The sequence below is a fragment of the Andrographis paniculata genome, unplaced genomic scaffold (genome assembly GCF_009805555.1).
Source record: "Andrographis paniculata isolate CXL003 unplaced genomic scaffold, ASM980555v1 Contig61END, whole genome shotgun sequence".
In the NCBI taxonomy this organism is placed as follows: domain Eukaryota; kingdom Viridiplantae; phylum Streptophyta; class Magnoliopsida; order Lamiales; family Acanthaceae; genus Andrographis; species Andrographis paniculata.
This window is the reverse complement of record NW_026137597.1, coordinates 999931-1009140: the sequence shown is the minus strand read 5'-3', so window position 1 is coordinate 1009140 and position 9210 is coordinate 999931. Positions and strand designations below refer to the sequence as shown.

General features: G+C 39.6%; 1 long non-coding RNA gene across 6 annotated transcripts; it reads left to right on the top strand.

The window, feature by feature from the left end:
* Window positions 1-573: 573 nt before the first annotated feature.
* LOC127260249 (uncharacterized) lies at window positions 574-8882 on the top strand. Of its 6 annotated transcripts, none has more exons than XR_007840674.1 (7): window positions 574-975; window positions 1051-2209; window positions 2287-2437; window positions 2528-2593; window positions 2659-3603; window positions 3798-7616; window positions 7713-8882. It is a non-coding gene; the product is annotated as an uncharacterized LOC127260249 (long non-coding RNA). The 6 variants fall into 6 exon arrangements; XR_007840673.1 differs by having other exon boundaries at window positions 2659-4792; window positions 4883-7616; XR_007840676.1 differs by having other exon boundaries at window positions 582-975; window positions 2659-2721; window positions 7554-7616.
* Window positions 8883-9210: the final 328 nt, after the last annotated feature.

Genomic DNA, 9210 nt, shown 5'->3' with positions numbered 1-9210 from the left:
AGAAAGATAGAGAAGAAGAAAACAAAAAGGTAAAAGGAATATGGGCAAAAAATTAAATGAAGCAAAAAGAAAATAAATAAGATAAATTAATCAAAAGAAACAGGCGAAAGCATGAAGAAAAAAATTGCATTAAAAATTAGAAATCAAAATATGGTCTATGTGTCTCTTCTTCTAATGTAAACTATCCAGCATATATATACTATCACTAATCAAATCTAATCCAATTAAGATTTCATCTTATCCTCCAATTATCTTTATCCAAAAATAGAATAATTTCAACCGGACATTGCTTCGTGCGGGCTTGTGAACTCGGCTTTGGGCCTTAAACCGGGCTGCTCTATTATGGATCTTTATTTATTTATAAATTTAGACCAAATAATTTGGTTGAACAATTGGGTTGCCTTTTTTCCATCAAACCCAAAAAATATATATTGATCGGGTAAAAATATAACATATCTGTTAAAATCTTTTAACTGATCAAAACTTTTGGATAATGAAATTAATTAATTTTCGAATCTGATATTCTTTCCACGAGTCATCATTACATTTCGGGGTTTTGATTTTATTAAATTAAAAAGTGGAAGCGGCGGCATGCACATTCAGAAACCATCTTTCCTATCCTTTCTTTAAAACACTTCTCAAGAAATCTCATTCATTGCATTTTTTCGGAAGAGAAACAGTCATTTTACACACCATTTTCCTCTTCAAACTCCCTTATTCTACCGATCGTGCTTGCCTTTGTGTTCAATTTTTGTTGTTTTGGTCGACTATCTTTTGCTACTGAGATTCATTGTCTTCGAACCATCCGCCCTATTTTTGCTCCGGTGTTCTATCTAGGGTTTGTTTCGGGATTACAATTCTGGTCGGAGGCTCCTGTTGGGGAGAAAACAACATAGTAGAGTATTTTTCCATTAAGGCCTGGGAAACGCGATGTCGGCTGGAAAATATTGCTGAAAGAAAATTGGTACTTCAAAGGTTATTTGTTTATGCTCGGCTCTATTTGTTTCTTCTTCCTTTACTTTGTATTTAACTTTGATTTTATATTTCTAGGAGTTAGTAGAGATGTCGTCAGATTTTTCAAATAGATCTCATTATTCATATGGGAGAGACAAAAGCTAGTGAAGATTCATTACCGTCTCGACAAAAAAGGGCTTATGTTCCTTTTCGAATTCGGTCTTCGTCAGCTTCGGGGGGGTAGAGAGCTCCCACTTATGTTAATGTCTTTGTTAAAACCTGTATCCTTTGATTCTAAATGTGGTAGCTGAACTTCTTTAGCTCAATATCTTGAATTCAATGTCAAATCTAGTGATGAGGTGACAGAAAAGGAAATAAGGCCTTGGTTTTTATTTTAGTTTGTTTGGTATTTCACCTGCCTATTGTCTAAGGGTATAGTGAAGGAAGCAAGTTTCATCAGTGGTTGTAATCACGAATGGAGAGAATATCGACCTGGCTTCATATTTTCATGGCATGTTGTATCGAGGGATTAATGAATAGTTGGCAAAAGCCTCATCGTTGGGAATAAAAGATAGAGGGATGGTTGAACTTTTGTGGTTTCTTGGACTGTGAACGCGACTATACTTCTTGGACCTGGACATTGAACAGCTTCCGACTTACCTCAGCAATGCAATACTCTTGGTAGCTTCCTTCATGATAGTCTTCCGCTTCGAGGAGACTTTCACTCTTTTGTTAGTGAATTGCTTCGAATGGATGATCGAAAATCGAGGTTATTCTGCCCGTGGGTTTCTGAGCTTGATGAGTCCTTGTTGTTGAAATATCCGCAAAAAGGTTAGCCAATTGTGGGGCCGGACATATGGACAAGATCTTGCTGAAATAGATGTATGGTTGCACGTGCGATCTTTAGTGGCCTCTTCCTAAATTCTCGATATAATCCGACCATCAGTAATGCTTATTTCCCCTAGTTCTTTGCACGCCAATATTGCTTGTGGCAAGAGATTGCAATGAACAATGTTCCCGTCAAGCTCCCAACATCGGCAACTGATGTGGTCACCGAAGAAACTGCTAAAGCTTGGTGGTCTTACCCTCTTCGATCTCAATGTGAGATGCAACCCTGCTTTCAAAGATTGGTGGGGTTTTCTTTATAACAAGCTCACTGCTAATGTACATGAACTTTACCTGACTAAGTTGACTGATGATCAATCTCGGGGTGACAATATACTTGATGCAAAAATTGCGACAATTAACAGATCAGGTATTTCCATATCTTTGTTCATTCTCTCTATTTATATATATTTATTCAAGCATCGTGCCTAAATGAGCTGATCGTAGGATCTCCAACAATATCAAAAAATTGGATCAGCGTTTCATCTTCTATTGCTGCTCATGCTTCGACACATCAGTGAATGCAATATAAACAGATGTTTCTTCTAGCGGTAGGGAAAAAATAACAGTTGATGTGAAAACACTTTCAGCAGCTAAGGTATGGATATTCATCTTGTCATCCACCATGTGATGCCACAAACTGACCCACACAACGTATATATTATGTACATATATATATATTTTTTAGTGTAGATCGTCCAAGAAAATTGTCGATCGTAGTGAACAGACAGCTGAGAAGACCCCACCGGTAAAGGTATTATAAATTTTCTTCGCCTTTGGAACTCTGCATACGATCTTTTCATACGCATCTTTTGGCAGGAAAAAACTGCAGCAGCCTCCGGCCATCATAAATGTGCGGCCAACAAAACTCCTGATGTTAAGGTATTTCCATTATCCTAGTAGTCTCTTGAAGGAACAGCTCTACAATCTGTTAAGTGTAGGCTTCTTTAGGTATTTAACCGTAATGGGCTTAAAATTTTGGGATCAATTGTTATTAACCCTAAAACTACTCTATAAATACCTCATCTTGTACTTGTAAAAGATATGTCGCCTCATATTGCAGTAATAAGAAAAATTTCTTGGTTGCCCCCGTGGACGTAAGTCAATAACTCTTATCGGCCAAACCACGTAATCCTTTGTGTTCAACTTTCTTGTTTGTGTGCATGTGAGAGTTAATTCCAACAAGTGGTATCAGAGCGAGGTTGTAGGATAGTAGAACATACCACAATCAGAGCAGGATAGAACTGTGTTAGAGCAGAATAGCAGCGTCAGACCTGTCAAACCCGTCAGCCGTCAGATCCGTCAGTTGTCAGACCCGTCAGCCGTTATCCGTCAGACCCGTCAGCACATCAGATCCTGGAGCAGCGTCGCCCAGTCTACTCGGCAGTCTTGATCACCGACAGTACGCTGCAGATCCGATCCGAGCCATCCCATAAATTGAAAAATTCGTATTTGCATGATTAAATCATGTCTGAGGATGGAAATACCGAGATTGATTAGTTCTACAGAAAAGATTTTGGTTGGTGGAAAGTGCAAGTCGAGGATTTGCTTTTTTGCCAGAAGGATCTGGATTTGCCTTTGACAGGAAGACAACCTGAGAAAATGAACGATGATGAATGGACAATCCTTAACAAGAAAGTCCTGTCAGTTATCAGATCTACGCTAGCCAAAAATGTTGGACTCACTATTCTGAAGGAGACTACCGCATATGGGTTGATGAAGACATTGAAAAACATGTACGAGAAGCCATCTGCTTCTAACAAGGTATTTCTGATAAGACAATTGGTGAATACGAGAATGAAAGAAAGTGTGTCTGTTACTTTGCATATAAACGAATTCAATACTATAATATCCCGGTTGTTGTCGGTGAATATTAAGTTTGACGATGAAATTCAGGCTTTACTCTTGTTATCCTCATTACTTGAAACTTGGTCAGAAAAAGTCACAGCCGTTAGTAGTTCAACAGGAAATTCTAAACTCACTTTTGAAAGCATTCGTGACTTGATCATCGAAGAGGATATACGAAGGCGAAACTCTGGTGAAACTTCAAGCGCCCTGTTGAGCACGGAAAGAAGAGGCAGAAAGAAAGAAAAGGGGAATGGCAGAGGATGATCAAACTCAAGAAGGAGGGGTCAGTCAAAGCCAAGGAAGGACATTTAATGCTGGAATTGCAAAGAGTATGGGCATTTCAAAAATCAGTGCTCAAAATCGCCAAAGCAAAAGGAGATGAATATGCCACTACAGAGAGCTCAGACAATGCACTCATTTTCTATGTTGAGAATTCAACTGAGTCGTGGATTATGGATTATGGTGCATCATTGCATGCTACTTTTAACATGAAGACGATGAAGAATCTACGGACATGTAACTTTGGTAAAGTTCGTTTGGCTAATGATGACTCTTTTGACATCAAAGGAACGGGTGACATAGATCTAAAGACTCATTCGGACACTATCTGGACGTTAAAGGACGTTAGCGTAATCCTTAATCTTAAGAAAATGCTCATCTCCATTGGGCAACTGGATGATCAGGGATATAATGTCACGTTTGGAGGAGGGCAATGGAGTGTCGTCAAAGGCAATCTCGTAATTGCAAGAGCCAAGAAGAAAGGTACTCTATACATGGCCAATGTCTCTGAAAATAAAGCGAATGCAGTAACCAGCAAGCAAAGTCCGTCTGTTTTGTGGCACCAACGACTTGGCCACATGAGCATAAAAGGAATAAAGATGCTTGTCGCAAGAGGAAAGCTTCCATATCTAAAGAGGGTGGATTCCGAGTTTTGTGAGCCCTGTGTGCTTGGCAAGAAAAAGAAAGTTTCTTTTGCAAAGAAGGGCAGACACTGAAAGCTCAGAAGTTGGAATTGGATCACTCTAATGTCTATGGACCAACACCAGTCTCTTCCTTTGGCGGATCAAACTACTATGTAACGTTCATCGATAATTCAACACGAAAGGTATAGGTCTATTTTCTTAAAAACAAGTATGAAGTTTTCAATACTTTTAAGAAGTGGAAGACTTCTATTGAATTAGAAACTAACTTGAAGGTGAAGTGCTTGAAATCGGATAATGGAGGTGAATACATCAGCATAGAGTTCACCGAGTATTGTATTGAACACGAGATCCGGATGATCAAGACTTTCCTAGGCACTCCTCAGCAGAACGGAGTGGCAGAAATGATGAACACTAAAGGAGAGGGCTAGAAGCTTCAGAGTGAATGCTGGACTTCCAAAGGCATTTTGGGCCGATGCAGTTAACACTGTTGCCTATCTTATCAACCGAGGACCATTAGTGCCATTGGGTTTCAAGATACACGAAGAATAGTGGAAAGGGGAAGCAGTAAATATGAACACTTGAGAGTGTTTAAATGTAGTGTTTATGATCTGACAAGAGATGGTGACAAGTTAAATGCCAAAGCTAGAAAATACACTTTCATTGGGTAGGGAGGAGACAAGATGGGCTATTGGCTATGGGACTTTGAAAGTAAAAAAAGGTTGTCAGAAGCAAGCATGCCCCATTCAATGAGGCTGAACTTTTCAAAGACAGAAGCACAGAAAGTCCCAAGTTTGTGAAAGAATAGGTTGAGTTCGACAGTGATGTTATCGGAACCAGAGAGTCAGTGGGTCCTCAAGAGAATGGGAGTCAGGAGAATGAATCCAGTACTGACGAGTTTAAAGGAAATCAAGGGGACTTTGTTGACAGTGAAAGTTTGGAGGAGGAAGGACCTCCTCATTCACCGGTGCAGCCGCAGCCAACCGAGTCCCAATGGGTCAGGAGATCCACTAGAGTTACCAAACCTCCAGCAAGATATGATCCTAGTGTAAACTATCTCCTCCTGACTGAAAATGGTGAACCAGAAAGTTATCATGAAGCAGTTAAGCATAATGATTCGATTCAGTTGGAGCAGGCCATGAAAGAAGAGATGACTTCCTTGCACAAAAACAAGACATGGATTTTGACTAAACTTCCTTCTGAGGCTCTTCAAAATAAATGGTATTCAGAATCAAAGATGAACCAAATGGGTCGAAAAGGTACAAAGCTTGCTTAGTGGTTAAAGGATTTCAGGAGAAAAATGGAGTCGACTACACTGAAATCTTCTCTCCAGTAGTAAGGATGACCACTATCATATTTGTTATCATTATTGTAGCTGCAGAGGGCATACATCTAGAGCAGTTGGATGTTAAGACAACATTTCTACATGGTGATCTCGATGAGAAAATCTACATTTTGCAACCTGGGGGGTTTCAGGTTGCTGACAAGGAAAATTAGGTCTGCAAGCTTAAGAAGAGCTTACATGGTAAAACAAGCCCCCAGGCAATGGAACTTGAAGTTCGACAACTTCAAGATGAGAATGGGGTACAAGAGATGCAAAATGGACCATTGTTTCTATGTGAAGAAGTTTAAGGTTCCTACATCATTCTACTTCTCTACGTGGATGATATATTTATAGTCGGTGCAGACATGACAAAAATCAATAAGTTAAAGCAACATATGCCTGAGGCATTTGAGATGAAAGACTTAGGTCCAGCCAAACAGATAATTGGGATGAGTATAATAAAAAACAAGGATGGCACTCTGACACTATCTCATAAGAAGTATATCGGGAAAGTGTTAGAGAAGTTCAACATGAACGGTGAGAAGACTAAGCCGAGAAACACATCTTTAGGAAGCCACTTTAAGCTTACAAAAGATCAGTCTCCGAGAACAGACAAAGAAAAGACAAATGTGGCTAAAGTCCCTTATGCATTTGCATTTAGTAACCTCATGTATGTGATGGTGTGCACGAGACCAGACATTGCTCATGCAGTCGGGCTTGTTAGTCGCTACATGTCAAATCCGGGGAGAGAATATTGGGAAGCCGTCAAGTGGATACTAAGGTATTTGAAGGGTAGATGAAGTTATGTTTCAGAGGCAAAGATGCAATTCTCAGAGGGTATTCTAATGCTAATTTGGCTGGATGCAAAGAGACACTTGAGAGCACTACATGGTACATTTTCACAGTGGGAGGAACTACAGTTAGCTGGATGTCTAAACTTCAGAAAAATGTGGCGCTTTCGACGACAGAAGCTGAGTATATGGCAGTTGCTGAGACCAGGAAAGAGTTAGTTTGGCTAAAGAACTTACTCCTAGAGTTGGATAAAAGGCATGCAAATTACTTATTACACTGTGAAAGTAAGAGTGCAATCAAACTTGTCAAGAACCCGGTTTATCATGGAAAAACGAAACATATTGGGATGAGATATCATTTTATTAGATAATTGATAAGTGAAGGGACGATGAAGTTGAAAAATATCTCAGGTGCTATGAATCCAGAAGATATGTTCACAAAGACTGTGATGCTAGACAAGCTGAAGTTATGCATGACTTACGCTGGTCTTCATGAGAAATGATAAGAAGATCGGGGCAATCAACTGAAGTTGAGGATTCTACGGAAGTACAATGGGGCACAGATGTTTCAAAGCCTTCAAGTGGGAGATTGTTAAGAGTTTGGGCCCAATTGCTATTAACCATAAACCTAGTCTATAAATATCCCTTCTTGTACTTGTAAAAGATGTGCCGCCTTATATTGCAGTAATAAGAAAAGTTCTTGGTTGCCCCCGTGGACGTAGGTCAATAACTCTTATCGGTCAAACCACGTAATCTTTTGTGTTCTACTTTTTTGTTTGTGTGCGCGTGAGAGTTAATCCCAACACAATCTAATATTCTCTTAACAAGCAGATAGTACTTCCCAAAATTCCTCGTGCAAGATGTCTGTTAATGGATGTGGCTACAACTTCCCAGGTATATGTCGACTAATCTTTTATTTATTGTGAAAAACTCCTTTATTGGGTTTCTCGTGAATTTTGATTAGTATTATTCGGCCATACTTTTCAATAGGGTACTTCATCTCTAACCCGAATCAAGGAGTCCGAGGCAAGGCCTATGATTCAGACTTTTCCCTTGCCTTCTGAAATAGAAGATTATTTCTCTAGTAAAAGCATTCCAACGAATCCTTCATCATAAATAGTGGCAAAGATTGATGATGATTTACTAGACATTCACTTGGAGGCAGCTCCAGACAGTCCCCGAGCCTTTGAATACATTCAGGATTCTTTCTTGGAAGTAGCTCATAGGATGGCCCGGTATCCCCTCGAACGAGTATCCAGCTTCAGGATCTTGCCAAGGAAGTCGGTCGAGCGGCTGCGCAATAGCATCTCCTCCAAGAGGCCAAAAGCGATGTTGAAACTAAGTTGGCTCAATTTCATTCCTTGGAAAATGAAAGGGAGGACTATGCTGGAGCTTTTTCCGATGCTAGCCGTTGTAAGACATTGTGTCGTTCCTACTAAGCCCTATTGGTGGCAGAAAATGTGTAACTGGAACATAAGATTTCTCGTATGCAAAAAAGACTAGTGGAAATTGATTCATCTATAGAGTCAACAAAGAAAGAGATTAGTGCAACAGTAAAAACTGATTTATAGGAACAGACACATCAATTAGATCTAGAACTGGGGGAACTGCATCAACGGCGCCTCATCCTTGAACAAAATTTGGAGATTGCTCGCAAAAGTTTGATTGAACTAGGCGAGGGAGGGCACCGGATTGCTTCAAAGTGGACTGCCATTCTAGAGTTATTGCGTGCTCAAATCCAAGATGCTGCTTCTTTGACTAATGTCGATCCGGGTTTCGAATATGGGATGGCTATGCCAGGAACTTAGAAAAATTCAAAAATGGCAGAGAATATGAATGGTCGGGTTCTGGATCAGCCTCGACCTTTGGTTATAGTCCTTCCCGGTAGGAGTTTCTTATTGCATTTACGATTGGGCCGAGGAGCCCGGTTTCACCATAACTATCTGATTAGCTCTTGTATTCTATCTCATCTTTTGTTGGGAATTTACTAGTAATTCGCACTACTCATATTTGGTTACCATATTTGGACTCTGATTATCTATGTGTAGTCAGTATTCTAATATTCAAACAACTCTATATGGTCGTTGGTTATTTTTAATTGTGGAAAAGCAACTTCTGAACTTGCATGATTTATGACCATCTTTTCTCTTTTGATTTTCACATCAGATTATTCACCTTTACCATTAATTAATTTTGTTGTTAGTGACGCCTTATGTTCATCATCCCATATTGAATGATACAATCTCTTTAATATTTCTCATTGATAGACACTTTCAGCATGTCACATTTAGGGCATAATAGCGTATAAATTTCCCGAGATGATTTAGATGTGATGATAAAGGGACCTTTTCAATTAGCCGACCAGTTTCCCTACTCTCGGTCCTTCAGTGCTTCGGGAAAAAAATATTTTCAAACAAGATCACCTTCTTGGTAAGTAATTGGTCGAGCCAATTTATTGTATGCCTTCTTAGCTTTCCTTTTATTTATA